Below are 27,984 nucleotides of genomic sequence, written 5' to 3'. Positions count from 1 at the left end.
TCACCTGAGGACACCTCAGCACCCAACCTCACCTGAGGACACCTCAGCACCCAACCTTCCCTGAGGACACCTCCGCACCCAACCTCACCTGAGGACACCTCAGCACCCAACCTCCCCTGAGTACACCTCAGCACCCAACCTCCCCTGAGGACACCTCAGCACCCAACCTCACCTGAGGACACCTCAGCACCCAACCTCACCTGAGGACACCTCAGCACCCAACCTTCCCTGAGGACACCTCCGCACCCAACCTCACCTGAGGACACCTCAGCACCCAACCTCCCCTGAGGACACCTCAGCACCTAACCTCACCTGAGGACACCTCAGCACCCAACCTCCCCTGAGGACACCTCAGCACCCAACCTCCCCTGAGGACACCTCAGCACCCAACCTCACCTGAGGACACCTCACCACCCAACCTCCCCTGAGGACAGCTCAGCACCCAACCTCACCTGAGGACACCTCAGCACCCAACCTCACCTGAGGACACCTCAGCACCCAACCTCACCTGAGGACACCTCAGCACCCAACCTCACCTGAGGACACCTCAGCACCCAACCTCACCTGAGGACACCTCAGCACCCAACCTTCCCTGAGGACACCTCCGCACCCAACCTCACCTGAGGACACCTCAGCACCCAACCTCCCCTGAGTACACCTCAGCACCCAACCTCCCCTGAGGACACCTCAGCACCCAACCTCACCTGAGGACACCTCAGCACCAAACCTCACCTGAGGACACCTCAGCACCCAACCTCACCTGAGGACACCTCAGCACCCAACCTTCCCTGAGGACACCTCCGCACCCAACCTCACCTGAGGACACCTCAGCACCCAACCTCCCCTGAGGACACCTCAGCACCCAACCTCCCCTGAGGACACCTCACCACCCAACCTCCCCTGAGGACAGCTCAGCACCCAACCTCACCTGAGGACACCTCAGCACCCAACCTCACCTGAGGACACCTCAGCACCCAACCTTCCCTGAGGACACCTCCGCACCCAACCTCACCTGAGGACACCTCAGCACCCAACCTCCCCTGAGTACACCTCAGCACCCAACCTCCCCTGAGGACACCTCAGCACCCAACCTCACCTGAGGACACCTCAGCACCAAACCTCACCTGAGGACACCTCAGCACCCAACCTCACCTGAGGACACCCCGAGCAATCTCACAAAATGTCCATAAAGGAAGGTTCAGACCTGGGAGGTTTCAGCTGCAGCTCTGACTGTGGCTACTTCTCATCTGTGTCTCCAGCTATAAGCAGCACCCGACCTCCCCTGAGGACACCTCAGCAACCAACCTCCCCTGAGGACACCTCAGCACCCAACCTCACCTAAGGACACCTCAGCACCCAACCTCCCCTGAGGACACCTCAGCACCCAACCTCTCCTGAGGACACCTCAGCACCCAACCTCCCCTGAGGACACCTCAGCACCTAACCTCACCTGAGGACACCTCAGCACCCAACCTCCCCTGAGGACACCTCAGCACCCAACCTCCCCTGAGGACACCTCAGCACCCAACCTCACCTGAGTACACCTCAGCACCCAACCTCCCCTGAGGACACCTCAACACCCAACCTCCCCTGAGGACACCTCAGCACCCAACCTCCCCTGAGGACACCTCAGCACCCAACCTCCCCTGAGGACACCTCAGCAACCAACCTCACCTGAGGACACCTCAGCAACCAACCTCCCCTGAGGACACCTTGAAAAAGGGAAACCCGTAGTGGACTAGGGGTGTGGACTGGAGCACTTCCACATCCAACCTGTCCTCCAGTCCAGGAAATCCAGACAATGAAGTTTAACCCCTTAAGGACCAAGCCCATTTTGACCTTAAAGGGGTACTCCACCGCCCCAGCATTCAGAACATTTTGTTATGAGTGCGGGCTGTGGTGGTCGTGACATCACGCCCCCTTAATGTAAGTCTATGGGAGGGGGCGTGGCAGGAGCCACGCCCCCTCCCATAGACTTACATTGAGGGGCGTGACTGTGACGTCACAGCCCCTGCAGCCTGCATTCATAAAATGTTCTGAATGCTGGGGCAGTGGAGTACCCCTTTAAGGACCGGGCCAATTTTATTTTAGCATTTTCGTTTTTTTCCTCCTCGTTTTCTAAAAAATCATAACTCTTATATATTTTCATTTACAGACTAGTATGAGGGCTTGTTTTTTGCGTGACCAGTTGTCCTGCGTAATGACATCACTCATTTTACCATAAAATGTACGGCGCAACAAAAAAATACTATTTGTGTGGGGAAATTAAAAAGAAAACTGAAATTTAGCAAATTTTGGAAGGTTTAGTTTTTACACCGTACAATTTACGGTAAAAATTACATGTGTTCTTTATTCTCTGGGTCGATACGATTAAAATGATACCCATGATTATTTATTTTTCTATTATTGTTGTGCTTAAAAAAAATCGCAAACTTTTTAACCAAATTAGTACGTTTAAAATCTTGACAACATTTCGGACATTTATGCACATGGCATTACCAAATATGTGTATTATTATTTTTTTTTTTTTACACTTCATGGGGGTAAAATGGGAAAAAAGGACATTTCACATTTTTATTGGGGGAGGGGATTTTTCTAATTTTTTAAACTTTTTCTTGTACTTTTTTTAACTTTTATTTTTACACTTTTTATGTCCCCATAGGGGACTATCTATATCAATCCTTTGATTGCTAATACTGTTCAGTGAAATGTATAGGACATAGCACTGATCAGTATTATCGGCGATCTTCTGCTCTGGTCTGCTCGATCACAGACCAGAGCAGGAGACGCCGGGAGACTGCCGGAGCCAGGTGAGGGGACCTCCAGCCGCCATGCTGGATGATCAGATCCCCCGTAGCAGCAGCATACATGTGTGTGTATGTACATGTGTGTATGTATGTATATATGTGTATGTACATGTGTGTATGTATATGTGTGCATGTATGTATATATGTGTATGTATGTGTGTATATATGTGTGTGTAGGTATGTATGCATATGTGTGTGTGTATGTATGTATGTATATATGTGTATGTATGCATATATGTGTATGTACATGTGTGTGTATGTATATGTGTGTATGTATGTATATGTGTATGTATGTATGTATATATGTGTATGTATGTATGTATGTATATGTGTGTATGTATGTATATGTGTATGTATGTATGTATGTATATGTGTGTATGTATATGTGTGTATGTATGTATGTATATATGTATGTATGTATATATGTGTATGTATGTATGTATCTATCTATATGTGTGTATATATGTATGTATATATATATATGTGTATGTGTGTATGTATGTATATGTGTGTATGTGTGTATGTATGTATATGTGTATATATGTATGTATGTATGTATATGTGTATGTATGTATGTATATATGTGTATGTATGTATGTATGTATATGTGTGTATATATGTATGTATGTATATGTGTATGTTTATATGTATATATGTGTATTTATGTATGTATATATGTGTATGTATATATGTATATGTGTGTATGTATGTATATATGTTTATGTGTGTATGTATATGTGTGTATGTATGTATGTATGTGTGTGTATGTATATATGTGTATGTATGTATATGTGTGTGTGTATGTATATATGTTTATGTGTGTATGTATATGTGTGTATGTATGTGTATGTGTGTATGTATACATGTGTATGTATGTATATGTGTGTATGTATGTATATGTGTATGTATATATGTATATATGTATGTATGTATATATGTATATGTGTGTATGTATGTATATATGTGTATGTGTGTATGTATATATGTATATGTGTGTATGTGTGTATGTATATATGTGTATGTGTGTATGTATATATGTGTATGTGTGTATGTATATGTGTGTATATATGTGTATGTATATGTGTGTTAGGGTGTTTTATTTTTCAAAAAGATGTGATTTTCATATGACTTTGCTTACGCCCTGAGTCTTAGTGATGTAATATATTTATACGCCAAATTTCAAGAAGATTGGATAATATTTAGTGGTTGCACAAATTGATCACTTTTATCCAAAACTAGTGACATTTCTAATACTGAAGTGGTTTGTACTAATGGACTTCTCATGTATTTCTTTCAACCAAACCAATTTGAACCAAAAGAGGATTTTGGCTGCTAGAGAAGGAGCCTAATGGGGAGATTTTAGGAGCTCGGCTCCCTTCATAGGAACAAGTACTTTTATTTACCATCACAAGGAAATGAAAGAAACACTTTGGATGCTGCTAAATCCACCAGCACTAATCTACACAAAACAAATATCCCTGTAAAAAGGAGGAGAATACCCGAGCTGTATACAGACACTGTACAAAGAATACCAAAATATATCGGGGAAACACGGAGAAAGCAAATATCCCTGTAAAGAGGAGAATACCCGAGCTGTATACAGGCACTGTACAAAGAATACCAAAATATATCGGGAAACACGGAGAAAGCAAATATCCCTGTAAAGAGGAGAATACCCGAGCGGTATACAGGCACTGTACAAAGAATACCAAAATATATCGAGAAACACGGAGAAAGCAAATATCCCTGTAAAGAGGAGAATACCCGAGCTGTATACAGACGCTGTACAAAGAATACCAAAATATATCGGGATACACAGAGAAAACAAATATCCCTGTAAAGAGGAGAATACCCGAGCTGTATACAGGGGCTGTACAAAGAATACGAAGATATATCGAGAAACACGGAGAAAGCAAATATCCCTGTAAAGAGGAGAATACCCGAGCTGTATACAGACGCTGTACAAACAATACCAAAATATATCGGGAAACATGGAGAAAGCAAATATCCCTGTAAAGAGGAGAATACCCGAGCTGTATACAGACGCTGTACAAAGAATACCAAAATATATCGGGAAACACGGAGAAAGCAAATATCCCTGTAAAGAGAAGAATACCCGAGCTGTATACAGACACTGTACAAAGAATACCAAAATATATCGGGAAACACGAAGAAAGCAAATATCCCTGTAAAGAGGAGAATACCCGAGCTGTATACAGACGCTGTACAAAGAATACCAAAATATATCGAGAAACACGGAGAAAGCAAATATCCCTGTAAAGAGAAGAATACCCGAGCTGTATACAGACACTGTACAAAGAATACCAAAATATATCGGGAACACAGAGAAAGCAAATATCCCTGTAAAGAGGAGAATACCCGAGCTGTATACAGACGCTGTACAAAGAATACCAAAATATATCGGGAACACAGAGAAAGCAAATATCCCTGTAAAGAGGAGAATACCCGAGCTGTATACAGACGCTGTACAAAGAATACCAAAATATATCGGGAAACACAGAGAAAGCAAATATCCCTGTGAAGAGGAGAATACCCGAGCGGTATACAGACGCTGTACAAAGAATACCAAAATATATCGGGAGACACGGAGAAAGCAAATATCCCTGTAAAGAGGAGATTACCCGAGCGGAATACAGACGCTGTACAAAGAATACCAAAATATATCGAGAAACACGGAGAAAGCAAATATCTCTGTAAAGAGGAGAATACCAAAGCGGTATACAGACGCTGTACAAAGAATACCAAGATATATCGAGATACACGGAGAAAGCAATCATCCTTGTAAAGAGAAGAATACCCGAGCTGTATACAGACACTGTACAAAGAATACCAAAATAGATCGAGATACACGGAGAAAGCAAATATCCCTGTAAAGAGGAGAATACCCGAGCGGTATACAGGCGCTGTACAAAGAATACCAAAATATATTGAGATACACAGAGAAAGCAAATATCCCTGTAAAGAGAAGAATACCCGAGCTGTATACAGACGCTGTACAAAGAATACCAAAATATATCGGTAAACATGGAGAAAGCAAATATCCCTGTAAAGAGGAGGAGAATACCCGAGCGGTATACAGACGCTGTACAAAGAATACCAAGATATATCGGGAAACACGGAGAAAGCAAATATTCTGTAAAGAGGAGAAGAATACCTGAGCTGTATACAGACGCTGTACAAAGAATACCAAGATATATCGGGAAACACAGAGAAAGCAAATATCCCTGTAAAGAGAAGAATACCCGAGCGGTATACAGGAGCTGTACAAACAATACCAAAATATATCGAGATACACGGAGAAAGCAAATATCCCTGTAAAGAGGAGAATACCCGAGCTGTATACAGACGCTGTACAAAGAATACCAAAATACATCGGGAAACATGGAGAAAGCAAATATCCCTGTAAAGAGGAGAATACCCGAGCGGTATACAGACGCTGTACAAAGAATACCAAAATACATCGGGAAACATGGAGAAAGCAAATATCCCTGTAAAGAGGAGAATACCCGAGCGGTATACAGACGCTGTACAAAGAATACCAAAATATATCGGGAAACATGGAGAAAGCAAATATTCCTGTAAAGAGGAGAATACCCGAGCTGTATACAGACACTGCACAAAGAATACCAAGATATATCGGGAACACAGAGAAAGCAAATATCCCTGTAAAGAGGAGAATACCCGAGCTGTATACAGACGCTGTACAAAGAATACCAAAATATATCGGGAACACAGAGAAAGCAAATATCCCTGTAAAGAGGAGAATACCCGAGCTGTATACAGACGCTGTACAAAGAATACCAAAATATATCGGGAAACACGGAGAAAGCAAATATCCCTGTAAAGAGAAGAATACCCGAGCTGTATACAGACGCTGTACAAAGAATACCAAAATATATCGGGAACACAGAGAAAGCAAATATCCCTGTAAAGAGGAGAATACCCGAGCTGTATACAGACGCTGTACAAAGAATACCAAAATATATCGGGAAACACGGAGAAAGCAAATATCCCTGTAAAGAGAAGAATACCCGAGCTGTATACAGACGCTGTACAAAGAATACCAAAATATATCGGGAAACACAGTGAAAGCAAATATCCCTGTGAAGAGGAGAATACCCGAGCGGTATACAGACGCTGTACAAAGAATACCAAAATATATCGGGAGACACGGAGAAAGCAAATATCCCTGTAAAGAGGAGAATACCCGAGCGGTATACAGACGCTGTACAAAGAATAGCAAAATATATCGAGATACACAGAGAAAGCAAATATCCCTGTAAAGAGGAGAATACCCGAGCGGTATACAGAGACGCTGTACAAAGAATAGCAAAATATATCGAGAAACACGGAGAAAGCAAATATCCCTGTAAAGAGGAGAATACCCGAGCGGTATACAGACGCTGTACAAAGAATACCAAAATATATCGGGAAACACGGAGAATGCAAATATCCCTGTAAAGAGGAGAATACCCGAGCGGAATACAGACGCTGTACAAAGAATACAAAATATATCGAGATACACAGAGAAAGCAAATATCTCTGTAAAGAGGAGAATACCAGAGCGGTATACAGACGCTGTACAAAGAATACCAAGATATATCGAGATACACGGAGAAAGCAATCATCCTTGTAAAGAGGAGAATACCCGAGCGGTATACAGACACTGTACAAAGAATACCAAAATAGATCGAGATACACGGAGAAAGCAAATATCCCTGTAAAGAGGAGAATACCCGAGCTGTATACAGGCGCTGTACAAAGAATACCAAAATATATTGAGATACACAGAGAAAGCAAATATCCCTGTAAAGAGGAGAATACCCGAGCGGTATACAGACGCTGTACAAAGAATACCAAAATATATCGGTAAACACGGAGAAAGCAAATATCCCTGTAAAGAGGAGGAGAATACCCGAGCGGTATACAGACGCTGTACAAAGAATACCAAGATATATCGGGAAACACGGAGAAAGCAAATATTCTGAAAAGAGGAGAAGAATACCTGAGCTGTATACAGACGCTGTACAAAGAATACCAAGATATATCGGGAAACACAGAGAAAGCAAATATCCCTGTAAAGAGAAGAATACCCGAGCGGTATACAGGAGCTGTACAAACAATACCAAAATATATCGAGATACACGGAGAAAGTAAATATCCCTGTAAAGAGGAGAATACCCGAGCGGTATACAGACGCTGTACAAACAATACCAAAATACATCGGGAAACATGGAGAAAGCAAATATCCCTGTAAAAAGAAGAATACCCGAGCGGTATACAGACGCTGTACAAAGAATACCAAAATATATCGGGAAACATGGAGAAAGCAAATATCCCTGTAAAGAGGAGAATACCCGAGCGGTATACAGACGCTGTACAAAGAATACCAAAATATATCGGGAAACACAGAGAAAGCAAATATCCCTGTAAAGAGAAGAATACCCGAGCGGTATACAGGAGCTGTACAAACATTACCAAAATATATCGAGATACACGGAGAAAGTAAATATCCCTGTAAAGAGAAGAATACCCGAGCTGTATACAGACGCTGTACAAACAATACCAAAATATATCGGGAAACATGGAGAAAGCAAATATCCCTGTAAAGAGGAGAATACCCGAGCGGTATACAGACGCTGTACAAACAATACCAAAATACATCGGGAAACATGGAGAAAGCAAATATCCCTGTAAAGAGAAGAATACCCGAGCGGTATACAGACGCTGTACAAAGAATACCAAAATATATCGGGAAACACAGAGAAAGCAAATATCCCTGTAAAGAGAAGAATACCCGAGCGGTATACAGGAGCTGTACAAACAATACCAAAATATATCGAGATACAGGGAGAAAGTAAATATCCCTGTAAAGAGGAGAATACCCGAGCGGTATACAGACGCTGTACAAACAATACCAAAATACATCGGGAAACATGGAGAAAGCAAATATCCCTGTAAAGAGAAGAATACCCGAGCGGTATACAGACGCTGTACAAACAATACCAAAATATATCGAGAAACACAGAGAAAGCAAATATCCCTGTAAAGAGGAGAATACCCGAGCTGTATACAGACGCTGTACAAAGAATACCAAAATATATCGAGAAACACGGAGAAAGCAAATATCCCTGTAAAGAGGAGAATACCCGAGCGGTATACAGACGCTGTACAAAGAATACCAAAATATATCGAGAAACACTGAGAAAGCAAATATCCCTGTAAAGAGGAGGAGAATACCCGAGCTGTATACAGACGCTGTACAAAGAATACCAAAATATATCTGGAAACACGGAGAAAGCAAATATCCCTGTAAAGAGGAGAATACCCGAGCTGTATACAGGCGCTGTACAAAGAATACCAAAATATATCGAGAAACACGGAGAAAGCAAATATCCCTGTAAAGAGGAGAATACCCGAGCGGTATACAGGCACTGTACAAAGAATACCAAGATATATCGAGAAACACGGAGAAAGCAAATATCCCTGTAAAGAGAAGAATACCCGAGCGGTATACAGACGCTGTACAAAGAATACCAAAATATATCGGGAGACACGGAGAAAGCAAATATCCCTGTAAAGAGGAGAATACCCGAGCGGTATACAGACGCTGTACAAAGAATACAAAATATATCGAGATACACAGAGAAAGCAAATATCCCTGTAAAGAGAAGAATACCCGAGCTGTATACAGACGCTGTACAAAGAATACCAAAATATATCGGGAACACAGAGAAAGCAAATATCCCTGTAAAGAGGAGAATACCCGAGCTGTATACAGACGCTGTACAAAGAATACCAAAATATATCGGGAACACAGAGAAAGCAAATATCCCTGTAAAGAGGAGAATACCCGAGCTGTATACAGACGCTGTACAAAGAATACCAAAATATATCGGGAAACACGGAGAAAGCAAATATCCCTGTAAAGAGAAGAATACCCGAGCTGTATACAGATGCTGTACAAAGAATACCAAAATATATCGGGAACACAGAGAAAGCAAATATCCCTGTAAAGAGGAGAATACCCGAGCTGTATACAGACGCTGTACAAAGAATACCAAAATATATCGGGAAACACAGAGAAAGCAAATATCCCTGTGAAGAGGAGAATACCCGAGCGGTATACAGACACTGTACAAACAATACCAAAATATATCGGGAAACACGGAGAAAGCAAATATCCCTGTAAAGAGAAGAATACCTGAGCGGTATACAGACGCTGTACAAAGAATACCAAAATATATCGGGAGACACGGAGAAAGCAAATATCCCTGTAAAGAGGAGATTACCCGAGCGGAATACAGACGCTGTACAAAGAATACAAAATATATCGAGATACACAGAGAAAGCAAATATCTCTGTAAAGAGGAGAATACCAGAGCGGTATACAGACGCTGTACAAAGAATACCAAGATATATCGAGATACACGGAGAAAGCAATCATCCTTGTAAAGAGAAGAATACCCGAGCGGTATACAGACACTGTACAAAGAATACCAAAATAGATCGAGATACACGGAGAAAGCAAATATCCCTGTAAAGAGGAGAATACCCGAGCGGTATATAGGCGCTGTACAAAGAATACCAAAATATATTGAGATACACAGAGAAAGCAAATATCCCTGTAAAGAGGAGAATACCCGAGCGGTATACAGACGCTTTACAAAGAATAGCAAAATATATCGGGAAACACAGAGAAAGCAAATATCCCTGTGAAGAGGAGAATACCCGAGCGGTATACAGACGCTGTACAAAGAATACCAAAATATATCGAGATACACAGAGAAAGCAAATATCCCTGTAAAGAGGAGAATACCCGAGCGGTATACAGAGACGCTGTACAAAGAATAGCAAAATATATCGAGAAACACGGAGAAAGCAAATATCCCTGTAAAGAGGAGATTACCCGAGCGGAATACAGACGCTGTACAAAGAATACAAAATATATCGAAATACACGGAGAAAGCAATCATCCTTGTAAAGAGGAGAATACCCGAGCGGTATACAGACACTGTACAAAGAATACCAAAATAGATCGAGATACACGGAGAAAGCAAATATCCCTGTAAAGAGGAGAATACCCGAGCTGTATACAGGCGCTGTACAAAGAATACCAAAATATATTGAGATACACAGAGAAAGCAAATATCCCTGTAAAGAGGAGAATACCCGAGCGGTATACAGACGCTGTACAAAGAATACCAAAATATATCGGTAAACACGGAGAAAGCAAATATCCCTGTAAAGAGGAGGAGAATACCCGAGCGGTATACAGACGCTGTACAAAGAATACCAAGATATATCGGGAAACATGGAGAAAGCAAATATCCCTGTAAAGAGGAGAATACCCGAGCGGTATACAGACGCTGTACAAAGAATACCAAGATATATCGGGAAACACAGAGAAAGCAAATATCCCTGTAAAGAGAAGAATACCCGAGCGGTATACAGACGCTGTACAAAGAATACCAAGATATATCGGGAAACACAGAGAAAGCAAATATCCCTGTAAAGAGAAGAATACCCGAGCTGTATACAGGAGCTGTACAAACAATACCAAAATATATCGAGATACACGGAGAAAGTAAATATCCCTGTAAAGAGGAGAATACCCGAGCGGTATACAGACGCTGTACAAACAATACCAAAATACATCGGGAAACATGGAGAAAGCAAATATCCTTGTAAAGAGAAGAATACCCGAGCGGTATACAGACGCTGTACAAAGAATACCAAAAAATATCGGGAAACATGGAGAAAGCAAATATCCCTGTAAAGAGGAGAATACCCGAGCGGTATACAGACGCTGTACAAAGAATACCAAAATATATCGGGAAACACAGAGAAAGCAAATATCCCTGTAAAGAGAAGAATACCCGAGCGGTATACAGGAGCTGTACAAACAATACCAAAATATATCGAGATACACGGAGAAAGTAAATATCCCTGTAAAGAGAAGAATACCCGAGCGGTATACAGACGCTGTACACACAATACCAAAATACATCGGGAAACATGGAGAAAGCAAATATCCCTGTAAAGAGAAGAATACCCGAGCGGTATACAGACGCTGTACAAAGAATACCAAAATATATCGGGAAACATGGAGAAAGCAAATATCCCTGTAAAGAGGAGAATACCCGAGCGGTATACAGACGCTGTACAAAGAATACCAAAATATATCGGGAAACACAGAGAAAGCAAATATCCCTGTAAAGAGAAGAATACCCGAGCGGTATACAGGAGCTGTACAAACAATACCAAATATATCGAGATACACGGAGAAAGTAAATATCCCTGTAAAGAGGAGAATACCCGAGCGGTATACAGACGCTGTACAAAGAATACCAAAATATATCGGGAAACACAGAGAAAGCAAATATCCCTGTAAAGAGAAGAATACCCGAGCGGTATACAGGAGCTGTACAAACAATACCAAATATATCGAGATACACGGAGAAAGTAAATATCCCTGTAAAGAGGAGAATACCCGAGCGGTATACAGACGCTGTACAAACAATACCAAAATACATCGGGAAACATGGAGAAAGCAAATATCCCTGTAAAGAGAAGAATACCCGAGCGGTATACAGACGCTGTACAAACAATACCAAAATATATCGAGAAACACGGAGAAAGCAAATATCCCTGTAAAGAGGAGAATACCCGAGCGGTATACAGACGCTGTACAAAGAATACCAATATATATCGAGAAACACTGAGAAAGCAAATATCCCTGTAAAGAGGAGGAGAATACCCGAGCTGTATACAGACGCTGTACAAAGAATACCAAAATATATCTGGAAACACGGAGAAAGCAAATATCCCTGTAAAGAGGAGAATACCCGAGCTGTATACAGGCACTGTACAAAGAATACCAAAATATATCGAGAAACACGGAGAAAGCAAATATCCCTGTAAAGAGGAGAATACCCGAGCGGTATACAGGCACTGTACAAAGAATACCAAGATATATCGAGAAACACGGAGAAAGCAAATATCCCTGTAAAGAGAAGAATACCCGAGCGGTATACAGACGCTGTACAAAGAATACCAAAATATATCGAGAAACACGGAGAAAGCAAATATCCCTGTAAAGAGAAAAATACCCGAGCGGTATACAGACGCTGTACAAAGAATACCAAGATATATTGAGATACACGGAGAAAGTAAATATCCCTGTAAAGAGAAGAATACCCGAGCTGTATACAGACGCTGTACAAAGAATACCAAGATATATCGGGAAACACGGAGAAAGCAAATATCCCTGTAAAGAGGAGAATACCCGAGCGGTATACAGACGCTGTACAAAGAATACCAAAATATATCGGAAAACACGGAGAAAGCAAATATACCTGTAAAGAGGAGGAGAATACCCGATCTGTATACAGACGCTGTACAAAGAATACCAAAATATATCGGGAAACACAGAGAAAGCAAATATCCCTGTAAAGAGAAGAATACCCGAGCTGTATACAGACGCTGTACAAAGAATACCAAAATATATCGGGAAACATGGAGAAAGCAAATATCCCTGTAAAGAGGAGAATACCCGAGCGGTATACAGACGCTGTACAAAGAATACCAAAATATATCGGGAAACACGGAGAAAGCAAATATCCCTGTAATGAGGAGAATACCCGAGCGGTATACAGACGCTGTACAAACAATACCAAAATATATCGGGAAACACTAAGAAAGCAAATATCCCTGTAAAGAGGAGAATACCCGAGCTGTATACAGACGCTGTACAAAGAATACCAAGATATATCGGGAAACACGGAGAAAGCAAATATCCCTATAAAGAGGAGAATACCCGAGCTGTATACAGACGCTGTACAAAGAATACCAAGATATATCAAGATACACGGAGAAAGCAAATATCCCTGTAAAGAGAAGAATACCCTAACGGTATACAGACGCTGTACAAAGAATACCAAAATACATCGAGAAACACGGAGAAATCAAATATCCCTGTAAAGAGGAGGAGAATACTCGAGCAGTATACAGACGCTGTACAAAGAATACCAAAATATATCGGGAAACACTAAGAAAGCAAATATCCCTGTAAAGAGGAGAATACCCGAGCGGTATACAGACGCTGTACAAAGAATACCAAAATATATCAGGAAACACGGAGAAAGCAAATATCCCTGTAAAGAGAAGAATACCCGAACGGTATACAGACGCTGTACAAAGAATACCAAAATACATCGAGAAACACGGAGAAATCAAATATCCCTGTAAAGAGGAGGAGAATACTCGAGCAGTATACAGACGCTGTACAAAGAATACCAAAATATATCGGGAAACCCAGAGAAAGCAAATATCCCTATAAAGAGGAGAATACCCGAGCGGTATACAGACGCTGTACAAAGAATTTCAAGATATATCGGGAAACACGGAGAAAGCAAATATCCCTGTAAAGAGGAGAATACCCAAGCGGTATACAGACGCTGTACAAAGAATATCAAGATATATCTGGAGACAAGGAGAAAGCAAATATCCCTGTAAAGAGGAGAATACCCGAGCTGTATATAGACACTGTACAAAGAATACCAAAATATATCGAGAAACATGGAGAAAGCAAATATCCCTGTAAAGAGGAGGAGAATACCCGAGCTGTATACAGACGCTGTACAAAGAATACCAAAATATATCGGGAAACACGGAGAAAGCAAATATCCCTGTAAAGAGAAGAATACCCGAGCGGTATACAGACGCTGTACAAAGAATACCAAGATATATCGGGAAACACGGAGAAAGCAAATATCCCTGTAAAGAGGAGAATACCCGAGCGGTATACAGATGCTGTACAAAGAATACCAAAATATATCGAGAAACACGGAGAAAGCAAATATCCCTGTAAAGAGGAGAATACCCGAGCTGTATACAGATGCTGTACAAAGAATACCAAGATATATCGAGATACACGGAGAAAGCAAACATCCCTGTAAAGAGGAGAATACCAGAGCGGTATACAGACGCTGTACAAACAATAGCAAGATATATCGAGATACACGGAGAAAGCAATCATCCTTGTAAAGAGGAGAATACCCGAGCGGTATACAGACACTGTACAAAGAATACCAAAATATATCGGGAGACACGGAGAAAGCAAATATCCCTGTAAAGAGGAGAATACCCGAGAGGAAAACAGGCGCTGTACAAAGAATACCAAAATATATCTGTAAACATGGAGAAAGCAAATATCCCTGTAAAGAGGAGAATACCCGAGCGGTATACAGGCGCTGTACAAAGAATACCAAAATATATTGAGATACACAGAGAAAGCAAATATCCCTGTAAAGATGAGAATACCCGAGCGGTATACAGACGCTGTACAAAGAATACCAAAATATATCGGTAAACACGGAGAAAGCAAATATCCCTGTAAAGAGGAGGAGAATACCCGAGCGGTATACAGACGCTGTACAAAGAATACCAAGATATATCGGGAAACACGGAGAAAGCAAATATTCTGTAAAGAGGAGAAGAATACCTGAGCTGTATACAGACGCTGTACAAAGAATACCAAAATATATCGGGAAACACAGAGAAAGCAAATATCCCTGTAAAGAGAAGAATACCCGAGCGGTATACAGGAGCTGTACAAACAATACCAAAATATATCGAGATACACGGAGAAAGTAAATATCCCTGTAAAGAGGAGAATACCCGAGCTGTATACAGACACTGTACAAAGAATACCAAAATATATCGAGAAACACGGAGAAAGCAAATATCCCTGTAAAGAGGAGAATACCCGAGCGGTATACAGACGCTGTACAAAGAATACCAAAATATATCGAGATACACGGAGAAAGCAAATATCCCTGTAAAGAGAAGAATACCCGAGCGGTATACAGACGCTGTACAAAGAATACCAAAATATATCTGGAAACACGGAGAAAGCAAATATCCCTGTAAAGAGGAGAATACCCGTGCTGTATACATACGCTGTACAAACAATACCAAAATATATCGGGAAACATGGAGAAAGCAAATATCCCTGTAAAGAGGAGAATACCCGAGCGGTATACAGACGCTGTACAAAGAATACCAAAATATATCGAGAAACACGGAGAAAGCAAATATCCCTGTAAAGAGGAGAATACCCGAGCTGTATACAGACGCTGTACAAAGAATACCAAAATATATCTGGAAACACGGAGAAAGCAAATATCCCTGTAAAGAGGAGAATACCCGTGCTGTATACAGACGCTGTACAAAGAATACCAAAATATATCGAGAAACACGGAGAAAGCAAATATCCCTGTAAATAGGAGAATACCCGAGCGGTATACAGACGCTGTACAAAGAATACCAAAATATATCGGAAAACACGGAGAAAGCAAATATCCCTGTAAAGAGAAGAATACCCGAGCGGTATACAGACGCTGTACAAAGAATACCAAAATACATCGAGAAACACGGAGAAAGTAAATATCCCTGTAAAGAGGAGAATACCCGAGCTGTATACAGACGCTGTACAAACAATACCAAGATATATCGAGATACACAGAGAAAGCAAATATCCCTGTAAAGAGGAGAATACCCGAGCGGTATACAGACGCTGTACAAAGAATACCAAAATATATCGGGAAACATGGAGAAAGCAAATATCCCTGTAAAGAAAAGAATACCCGAGCGGTATACAGACGCTGTACAAACAATACCAAAATACATCGGGAAACATGGAGAAAGCAAATATCCCTGTAAAGAGAAGAATACCCGAGCGGTATACAGACGCTGTACAAAGAATACCAAAATATATCGGGAAACACGGAGAAAGCAAATATCCCTGTAAAGAGGAGAATACCCGAGCGGTATACAGACGCTGTACAAACAATACCAAAATATATCGGGAAACACGGAGAAAGCAAATATCCCTATAAAGAGGAGAATACCCGAGCGGTATACAGACGCTGTACAAAGAATACCAAAATATATCGGGAAACACGGAGAAAGCAAATATCCCTGTAAAGAGAAGAATACCCGAGCGGTATACAGGAGCTGTACAAAGAATACCAAAATATATCGGGAAACACGGAGAAAGCAAATATCCCTGTAAAGAGAAGAATACCCGAGCGGTATACAGACGCTGTACAAAGAATACCAAAATATATCGGGAAACATGGAGAAAGCAAATATCCCTGTAAAGAGAAGAATACCCGAGCGGTATACAGACGCTGTACAAAGAATACCAAAATATATTGGGAAACACGGAGAAAGTAAATATCCCTGTAAAGAGGAGAAGAATACCTGAGCTGTATACAGACGCTGTACAAAGAATACCAAGTTATGTCGGGAAACACAGAGAAAGCAAATATCCCTGTAAAGAGGAGAATACCCGAGCTGTATACAGACGCTGTACAAAGAATACCAAAATATATCGAGAAACACGGAGAAAGTAAATATCCCTGTAAAGAGGAGAATACCCGAGCGGTATACAGACGCTGTACAAAGAATACCAAAATATATCGGGAAACACAGAGAAAGTAAATATCCCTGTAAAGAGGAGAATACCCGAGCGGTATACAGACGCTGTACAAACAATACCAAAATATATCGAGATACACAGATAAAACAAATGTGAAACGTCAGATTTGGAAAGGTGATCTCGTTGAATTATTTGACATTTCCGGGCAAAATGTGATGGACACGACTGGCGTATCACAAGAAGATAAAGAAAAGATCGTATGAGTTCGTCCATGAGTGGAGTAGATAAGGGTTTCGCCTCAAAAATAAGAGCTAAGGGGGAGATTTATTAAAACCCGTCCAGAGAAAGCGTCGCCCATAGCATCCAATCAGATCGCTGCTTTCATTTTTAACAAGGCCTCTCCAAAATGAAACAAGCGATCTGATTGGTTGCTATGGGCGCCTTTTCCTCTGGACAGGTTTTGATAAATCTCCCCCATGTACAAAAGAAGACAAAACTGATTGATATAAGAATAAACATTACAAAGCTATCGCTGAAATCACTAAGACAATTATACTGGAAGACTCTTCATCATCAGCGCCTAGTGACCAAGAGGACGAGTTTTCTCCTCCAGCAACGAAAAAATTACGTTCAAGTCCTAGAATAAAACCTTTTGATCGGACACTCACGTCTACATGGGAACAAGAACAGCCATGTGGAGGCTCTTAAAGGGTTACTCCGGTGGAAATCTGTTTTTTATTAAATCCACTGGTGACAGAAAGTTAATCAGATTTGTAAATTACATCTATTAAAAAATCTTATTCCTTCCAGTACTTATTAGCGGCTGTATACTACAGAGAAAATTCTTTTATTTTTGGATTTCTTTTCTGTCACAACCACAGTGCTCTCATAAAAAAGCAAGACTACATTTTACCAAAATGAACTTGAGTAACCAAAATCTTTCTGGGAAAACGTCTTGTGGACAGATGAGACAAGATAGAGATTTTTGGTAAATCCCATCATTCTACTGTTTCCCGAAAACGGAATGAGGCCTACAAAGAAAAGAACACAGTACCTACAGTGACATATGGGGGAGGTCAGTGATGTTTTGGGTTGTTTTGCTGCCTCTGGCACTGGGGGCCTTGAATGTGTACAAGACATCATGAAATCTGAGGATTACCAATGGATTTTGGGTCGCACTGTACAGCCCAGTGTCAGAAAGCTGGGTTTGTGTCTGAGATCTTGGGTCTTCCAGCAGGACAATGACCCCAAACATACGTCAAAAAGCCCCAGAAATGGAGACAACAAAGCGCTGGAGAGTTCTGAAGTGTCAGCAATGAGATATGAGGATGGGATATGAGCTTAGGAAATGAGGATAAATTTGAGGACAGGATATGAGAACGGGATATGGGGTTGGAATATGAGGTTGGGATATCAGGTCGGGTTTTAAGGACGGGATATAAGGAGGGGATATGAAGTCGGGATATGAAGACGGGAAATGAGGACAGGATATGAGGTCAGGATATGAGGATGGGATATGAGGACAGCATATGAGCTTGGGGTATGGGGACAGGATATGAGGTCTGCATATGAAATCTGGATATAAGGACGGAATATGAGAACAGGATATGAGGATGGGATATGAAGACGGGATATGACGTCGGGATATGAGGATGAGATATGAGGATGGGATATGAGAACAGGATATGAGGACAGTATATGAGGATGGGATATGAGGACGGGATATGAGGTCAGAATATGAGGACGGGATATGAGGTCGGGATATGAGGACGGGATATGAGGACGGGATATGAGGATGGGATATGAGGTCGGGATATGAGGACAGGATATGAGGATTGGATATGAGGACGGGATATGAGGTCGGGATATGAGGATTGGATATGAGGACGGGATATGAGGTTGGGATATGATGACAGGATATGAGGTCGGGATAAGAGGAGGGGATATGAGGATGGGATATGATGACGGGATATGAGGTTGGGATATGAGGAGGGGGTATGAGGATGGGATATGAGGATTGGATATAAGGACGGGATATGAGGTTGGGATATGATGACGGGATATGAGGTCAGGATATGAGGATGGGATATGAGGACGGGATATGACGTCGGGATATGAGGATGAGATATGAGGATGGGATATGAGAACAGGATATGAGGACAGTATATGAGGATGGGATATGAGGACAGGATATGAGGTCAGAATATGAGGACGGGATATGAGGTCGGGATATGAGGACGGGATATGAGTACGGGATATGAGGATGGGATATGAGGTCGGGATATGAGGACAGGATATGAGGATTGGATATGAGGACGGGATATGAGGTCGGGATATGAGGATTGGATATGAGGACGGGATATGAGGTTGGGATATGATGACAGGATATGAGGTCGGGATAAGAGGAGGGGATATGAGGATGGGATATGATGACGGGATATGAGGTCGGGATATGAGGAGGGGGTATGAGGATGGGATATGAGGATTGGATATAAGGACGGGATATGAGGTTGGGATATGATGACGGGATATGAGGTCAGGATATGAGGATGGGATATGAGGACGGGATATGACGTCGGGATATGAGGATGAGATATGAGGATGGGATATGAGAACAGGATATGAGGACAGTATATGAGGATGGGATATGAGGACGGGATATGAGGTCAGAATATGAGGACGGGATATGAGGTCGGGATATGAGGACGGGATATGAGTACGGGATATGAGGATGGGATATGAGGTCGGGATATGAGGACAGGATATGAGGATTGGATATGAGGACGGGATATGAGGTCGGGATATGAGGATTGGATATGAGGACGGGATATGAGGTTGGGATATGATGACAGGATATGAGGTCGGGATAAGAGAAGGGGATATGAGGATGGGATATGATGACGGGATATGAGGTCGGGATATGAGGAGGGGGTATGAGGATGGGATATGAGGATTGGATATAAGGACGGGATATGAGGTTGGGATATGATGACGGGATATGAGGTCGGGATATGAGGAGGGGATATGAGGATGGGATATGAGGACAGCATATGAGCTTGGGCTATGGGGACAGGATATGAGGTCTGGATATGAGGACGGAATATGAGGACGTGATATGAGGTCGGGATATGGGAACAGGATATGAGGACGGGACATAAGTTCAGGATATGAGGACAGGATTTGAGGACAGGATTTTGGGACAGGATATGAGGAGGGGATTTGGGGTCGGGATATGAGGACAGGATATGAAGAGAATCCTCCACAAGGATTAGGTAGGAAAAAACGGGCAGCGCCGGGTACTCAACGGGATATATATATAATGTCAATAACTATAAAGCTGATGGTTATACGTGGCCTACGAGACGTTCAGCCAGAAGAGTCAGGGTCCAGGAGATGGTGAAGGCTTTGATCATCTTCTCGTCTTCTGGTCCTTTGAGATTGAAGTGACTCGTGTGACCTATAGTTTTAGGTTTATATATCCTTCAGGTGACTTACAATAGACGAAGTCTGTGTGTGTGTGGGGTCTTGTGTCAAACTTAAAGGGGTACTCCGCTGAAAATATCTTATCCCCCGCAATCTCCAGGCTGGCAGCAAGCTTGGAGCTTCCATGTTTGTGACATCACGCCGCTTCCCTTCCATTCATTGCTATAGGAGGGGGCGGGGTGGCTATTACCTAGCTGTCAAACCTCCTCCCATAGACATAAATGGAGGGGGCGTGGTGGCTATTACCTAGCTGTCAAACCTCGTCCCATAGACATGAATGGAGGGGGCGTTGCGGCTATTACCTAGCTGTCAAACCTCCTCCCATAGACATGAATGGAGGGGGCGTGGTGGCTATTACCTAGCTGTCAAACCTCCTCCCATAGACATGAATGGAGGGGGCGTTGCGGCTATTACCTAGCTGTCAAACCTCCTCCCATAGACATGAATGGAGGGGGCGTGGTGGCTATTACCTAGCTGTCAAACCTCCTCCCATAGACATGAATGGAGGGGGCGTGGTGGCTATTACCTAGCTGTCAAACCTCCTCCCATAGACATGAATGGAGGGGGCGTGGTGGCTATTACCTAGCTGTCAAACCTCCTCCCATAGACATGAATGGAGGGGACGGGGTGGCTATTACCTAGCTGTCAAACCTCCTCCCATAGACATGAATGGAGGGGGCGTGGTGGCTATTACCTAGCTGTCAAACCTCCTCCCATAGACATGAATGGAGGGGGCGTGGTGGCTATTACCTAGCTGTCAAACCTCCTCCCATAGACATGAATGGAGGGGGCGTGGTGGATATTACCTAGCTGTCAAACCTCCTCCCATAGACATGAATGCAGGGGACGGGGTGGCTATTACCTAGCTGTCAAACCTCCTCCCATAGACATGAATGGAGGGGGCGTGGTGGCTATTGCCTAGCTGTCAAACCTCCTCCCATAGACATGAATGGAGGGGGCGTGGTGGCTATTACCTAGCTGGCAAACCTCCTCCCATAGACATGAATGGAGGGGGCGTGGTGGCTATTACCTAGCTGTCAAACCTCCTCCCATAGACATGAATGAAGGGGGCGGGGTGGCTATTACCTAGCTGTCAAACCTCCTCCCATAGACATGAATGGAGGGGGCGTTGCGGCTATTACCTAGCTGTCAAACCTCCTCCCATAGACATGAATGGAGGGGGCGTTGCGGCTATTACCTAGCTGTCAAACCTCCTCCCATAGACATGAATGGAGGGGGCGTGGTGGCTATTACCTAGCTGTCAAACCTCCTCCCATAGACATGAATGGAGGGGGCGTTGCGGCTGTAGTCGCCAGTCATCTGGCATGGAGCGGATTTCGTTCCGTGCACGGATGACTAGGGTGGCGTGCCGGAGATCGCAGGGTCCCAATTGACGAGACCCCCCCCCCCCGATCAGACATCTTATCCCCCATCCTTTGAATAGGAGATAAGAGGTTTTTCGGTGGAGTTCTCCTTTAATTCGAGGAAATTACTTGAATCTTAGATAAGATGCCGCTTTTCTCCATATTGATTTGTCTTTACAAGTGCGAGTCCAGATCCCCTCTCCGAGCCGCGCGGCTGTTAACTTGGTAATAAAACACCGAGCCGGCAATGTTAGGCAGAGAACTGACTGTACTGGATTCATGTAGTCTTAAAAGCTTTATCTCTGCTGCAGTCATTAACACCTTCACTGCCAGTCATGACGGTCGCGCTCCCTCACCGGAGACCGATGTAATGATCACCTTCAAGATGGATTATGAGATGGATAACGATTATTGTAGGATTTTATGATTGACAAACACTTCCCATTACCTGCATTCATTCATTTATAAAGCACCGTACAGGGATCGTCATCCCTCTCACTGGTTCCCATCATCCATTGGGATCTGAGTTCCTAGGCAAGATGTCAATGTTTTTGGAGTGTTTGAAGAAACCCAAGAAAACAGCAGGAAACCTTACAAGCTCCATGTAAATGTTGTACTAGGTTGGATTTAATAGGGGTCCTCCAGAGGGAAAAAAATGATTCAAATCAACTGGTACCAGAAAGTTCTAGAGATTTGTAAATGATTTATATTTAAAAATATGAATCCTTCCAGTTTATCAGCTGCTGTATGCTCCACAGGAAGTTGTGTAGTTCTTTCCAGTCTGATCACAGTGCTCTCTGCTGACACCTCTGTCCATGTCAGGAACTGTCCAGAGTAGGATCAAATCCTCAAAGCAAACCTCTCCTGCTCTGGACAGTTCCTAGTATGGACAGAGGTGGCAGCAGAGAGCACTGTGGTCAGACTGGAAAGAACTACACAACTTCCTGTGGAGCATACAGCAGCTGATAAGTACTGGAAGAGTTAAGATTTTCAAGTAGAAGTAATTAACAAATCTGTATCGCTTCCTGGCACCGGTTGATTTTAATATATTTTTTCCTCCAGAGTACCCCTTTAAGCTGCAAGTCAAAACTGTTCACCACTACGTCACCGAGCTGCTCATCACAGTTCGGGGCTGAATGTATCTGAGCTGCACTGGATGGAGCAAGTCCAAGTGACCCCAATACTCCAGACAGAACAGATCTGGGTGGTAATAATGCCGAAAACATCATAAGCAAAACTATAAAGAAGAATGAAACAAAAAAATACTGGGATGGCTCAATGTTCGGTACCAAATTCATCAGATCGAGCCAGAAGAGAAAGAGTTCACCTATACTTCAATGGGCACTGTCAGATACAATCACTTTTGATATGTTATAAAGCATGTGAAAACCTTTCATCAGAAAAACATTTCAGTATTTCATTCTGAAAAAGCAAGTCAAAAAAGTGTCCACTAGGGGTCCCCCTGCCTCCTGGGACACATACCAGTCCTGCAGTGTCCAGTGGTCATCAACATGTCATGGACACCATGAGTGATTGACAGGGCGGCAGGCAGGTCCAGGGCCCTCTGTGAGTCAGAGCAGAGTGAGGGAGGGGGAGGAGTCATCACAGTGAGGAGAAGAGAGGGATACGCCCCCTGCCTCTGCATGGACAGAAACTTAAAGGGGTACTCCGATGAAAAACTTTTTTTTTTAAATCAACTGGTGCCAGAAAGTGACATCTCTGTCCATTTTATGAACTGTCCAGAACAGCATATGTTTGCTATGGGGATTAAGATTTTTTAATAGAAGTTATTTACAAATCTGTTTAACTTTCTGGCACCAGTTGATTTTAAAAAAAAAAAAAGTTTTTCACCGGAGTACCCCTTTAACTGAGCATTGATGGCAAGTAAATAAAGGTAATTCTGAGATACATATAGGTTGTAGACACATAACAACGTAGATGTACATGATCAGGATGAGGTACTGAGCAACATATGACAGTTTTTATGCTTTTTTTTGGGGGGGGGGGGGGACTGACAGATATGCTTTAAAGGGGTACTCCACCCCTAGACATCTTATCCCCTATCCAAAGGATAGAGGATAAGATTTCTGATAGTAGAGGTCCCGTTGCTGGGACCCCCGCGATCTCTGTGCAGCACTCGGCGTTCATTTAGAATGCTGGGTGCGGGCGGCATGGTTGTGATGTCATGGCTAAGCCCCCCTCGTGACGCCACGTCACACTCGCTCAATGCAAGTCTATGGGAGGGGACGTGTTGGCCGCCATATCCCATCCATTAGACTTGAATTGAGGGGGCAGGGGCATGGCCGTGACATCACGACCCCGCTGCCGGCTCAAATTGCTTGGAACAAAAGCGGAGTACCCTTTTAAGGTGTCAAAAAAGTGAATACAACATGAAACCAAATTTTGGTGCTGTAGGACGATTGAATATATAGAGTCACACTTACACCCAAAAAAAAAAATACAAATTATTTAATTTTCATTAATAAATAATGTATGAATATATATATGTATATATATATATACATATATATAAATTTACAGATAAAAATACAATTCTGTATATTTTATTTATTAATTAAATAATTGGTATTTTTATTGGTGTAAACGTGACTCTATATATTCAATTTACCTAGATCCCCATGTTGTAAAACTATAAAGGAGGTTGAGACTTTTATTGTAAGAGATATTTGCAAAAATAAAATTCATATCCTGTCGGGGGTCGGGAAACGATATAAATAAAACCTTATACTCATCTACCACTGATCCCCCCGCTGGTCCCTGTCCGGTCCCCCGATCTTCTTCCTGCTTCCGAGAAAAGCGCTAATTAATGACATATATGTATTTCCTCTTCTTTGGAGACATCATAGCAGATAGCCCACACCTGTGGACCTCCAGCTGTTGCAAAACTACAACTCCCAGCATGCCCGGACAGCCGTTGGCTGTCCGGGCATGCTGGGAGTTGTAGTTTTTCAACAGGTGGAGTTCCACAGTTTGGAGACCACCGGTCTACACAAACTTAATTAGGGAAAACTGATCATCGGAGGTGAAAACTGCTGAAAACTTCATATACAAGTTATATAATGGTAGAATGAGAACTAGAGCTGCTCCTTTTCATGCGAATCAATGTCTTGCCAATGGCAGAGCTCTGACTTGCGAGTTAGGGGCCCCCTTTAGTGACATTCCGATGATGACAAAGTCTTTCTGTATCCCCATCACACCGGGCACTAAAGGACCCTTTATTTGGGAGATTTTATCACCCAAATCCATCCGACACAATCCAGAAGACGTGAACGGTGACAAATCATCCTTGACACAATGTTTCGAAGATGCGGGGAACCGAGTGCAGCTAAGTGTCTCCGAATAGATGAGAAATAGGAAAATACGAGGAGCGGAAGACTCGCGCCCATAAAAGGATTTCTCAGACTTTTTGTAGCCGTAGATTAAAATGAGAAAGTAAATTGTATCAATGTGGAGGGAAGATAAGTGGATTCGGATACAGGTTGTGGATTAACAGATGCTTTACATATCTACATTGTGATACGTTGTATATTATACCGCAACATTGTGATACTTGGTATATATTATATTGCAACATTGTGATACATTGTATATTATATTGCAACATTGTGATACTTGCTATATATTATATCGCAACATTGTAAAATGTTGTATATTATACTGCAACTTTGTGATAGTTTGTATATTATATCGCAACATTGTGATATGCTGTAATTATATCGCAACTTTTTGATACATTGTATATTATATTGCAAGGTTGTGATAGGTTGCATATTATATTGAAACATTGTGATACATTGTATATTATATTGCAACATTGTGATATGTCGTGTATTATATCACAACATTGTGATACGTTGTATATTATATCGCAACATTGTGATACGTTGTATATTGTATCGCAACATTGTGATATGTTGTATATTATATTGCAACATTTTGATATGTTGTATATTATACTGCAACGTTGTGATAGGTTGTATATTATATCACAACACTGTGAGAAGTCGTATATTATATTGCAACATTGTGATACATTGTATATTATATTGTACCATTGTGATACGTTGTATATTATATCACAACATTTTGATATGTTGTATATTATATCGCAATGTTGTGATAGGTTGTATATTATATCGCAACATTGTGATACGTTGCATATTATATTGCAACATTTTAATACGTTGTATATTATACTGCAACGTTGTGATAGGTTGTATATTATATCGCAATGTTGTGATAGGTTGTATATTATATTGCAATATTGTGATACATTGTATATTATATTGCAACATTGTGAAACGTTGTATGTTATATCGCAACATTGGAATATGGTGTATACTATATTGCAACATTGTGATACGTTGTATATTGTATTGCAGCATTTTGATATGCTGTATATTATACCGCAACATTGTGATACGTTGTATATTATACCGCAACAATGAGATACTTGGTATATATTATATTGCAACATTGTGATATGTTGTAATTATATCGCAACATTTTGATACATTGCATATTATATCGCAACATTGTGATACATTGTATATTATACCGCACCATTGTGATACTTGGTATATATTATATTTTTGTTTATATTATTTTGCAACATTGGGATATGTTGTATATTATATCACACCGTTGTGATATGTTGTAATTATATTGCAACATTTTGATACGTTGTATATTATATCGCAACATTGTGATATGTTGTATATAATATTGCACCATTGTGATACGCTGTATATTATATCGCAACATTGTGATACTTGGTATACATTATATCGCAACATTGTAAAATGTTGTATATTATACTGCAACTTTGTGATATATTGTATATTATATCGCAACATTGTGATATGTTGTAGTTATATCGCAACATTTTGATACATTGTATATTATATCGCAACGTTGTTATACGCACGATGCAGAAGAGTTTATTCTGCGAAGAGACAAACGCCCTTATTTATCAAACTGTGTGAGAGAAAAAGTGGAGAGGTATTCCCACAGCGACCAATCACAGCTCAGCTTATATGTATCAATCAATCACAGCTCAGCTTATATATAACAACCAATCACAGCTCAGCTTATATATAACAAGCAATCACAGCTCAGCTCTATATAACAACCAATCACAGCTCAGCTTATATATAACAACCAATCACAGCTCAGCTTATATAACAACCAATCATAGCTCAGCTTATATATAACAACCAATCACAGCTCAGCTTATATATAACAACCAATCACAGCTCAGCTTATATGTATCAACCAATCACAGCTCAGCTTATATATAACAACCAATCCCAGCTCAGCTTATATATAACAACCAATCCTAGCTCAGCTTATATATAACAACCAATCATAGCTCAGCTTATATATATAACAACCAATCACAGCTCAGTTTATATATAACAACCAATCATAGCTCAGCTTATATATAACAACCAATCACAGCTCAGCTTATATATAACAACCCATCACAGCTCAGCTTATATATAACAACCAATCACACCTCAGCTTATATGTATCAACCAATCACAGCTCAGCTTATATATAACAACCAATCACACCTCAGCTTATATATAACAACCAATCACAGCTCAGTTTATATATAACAACCATTCACAGCTCAGCTTTATATAACAACCAATCACAGATCAGCCTATATATAACAATCAATTACAGCTCAGCATATATATAACAACCAATCATAGTTCAGCTTATACATAGCAACCAATCACAGCTCAGCTTATATATAACAACCAATCACAGCTCAGCTTATATATATATAACAACCAATCACAGCTCAGCTTATATATAACAACCAATCACAGCT

This window comes from Hyla sarda, chromosome 8 (assembly GCF_029499605.1).
Source record: "Hyla sarda isolate aHylSar1 chromosome 8, aHylSar1.hap1, whole genome shotgun sequence".
Taxonomy (NCBI): domain Eukaryota; kingdom Metazoa; phylum Chordata; class Amphibia; order Anura; family Hylidae; genus Hyla; species Hyla sarda.
Note: the sequence above shows the minus strand (reverse complement) of the source record.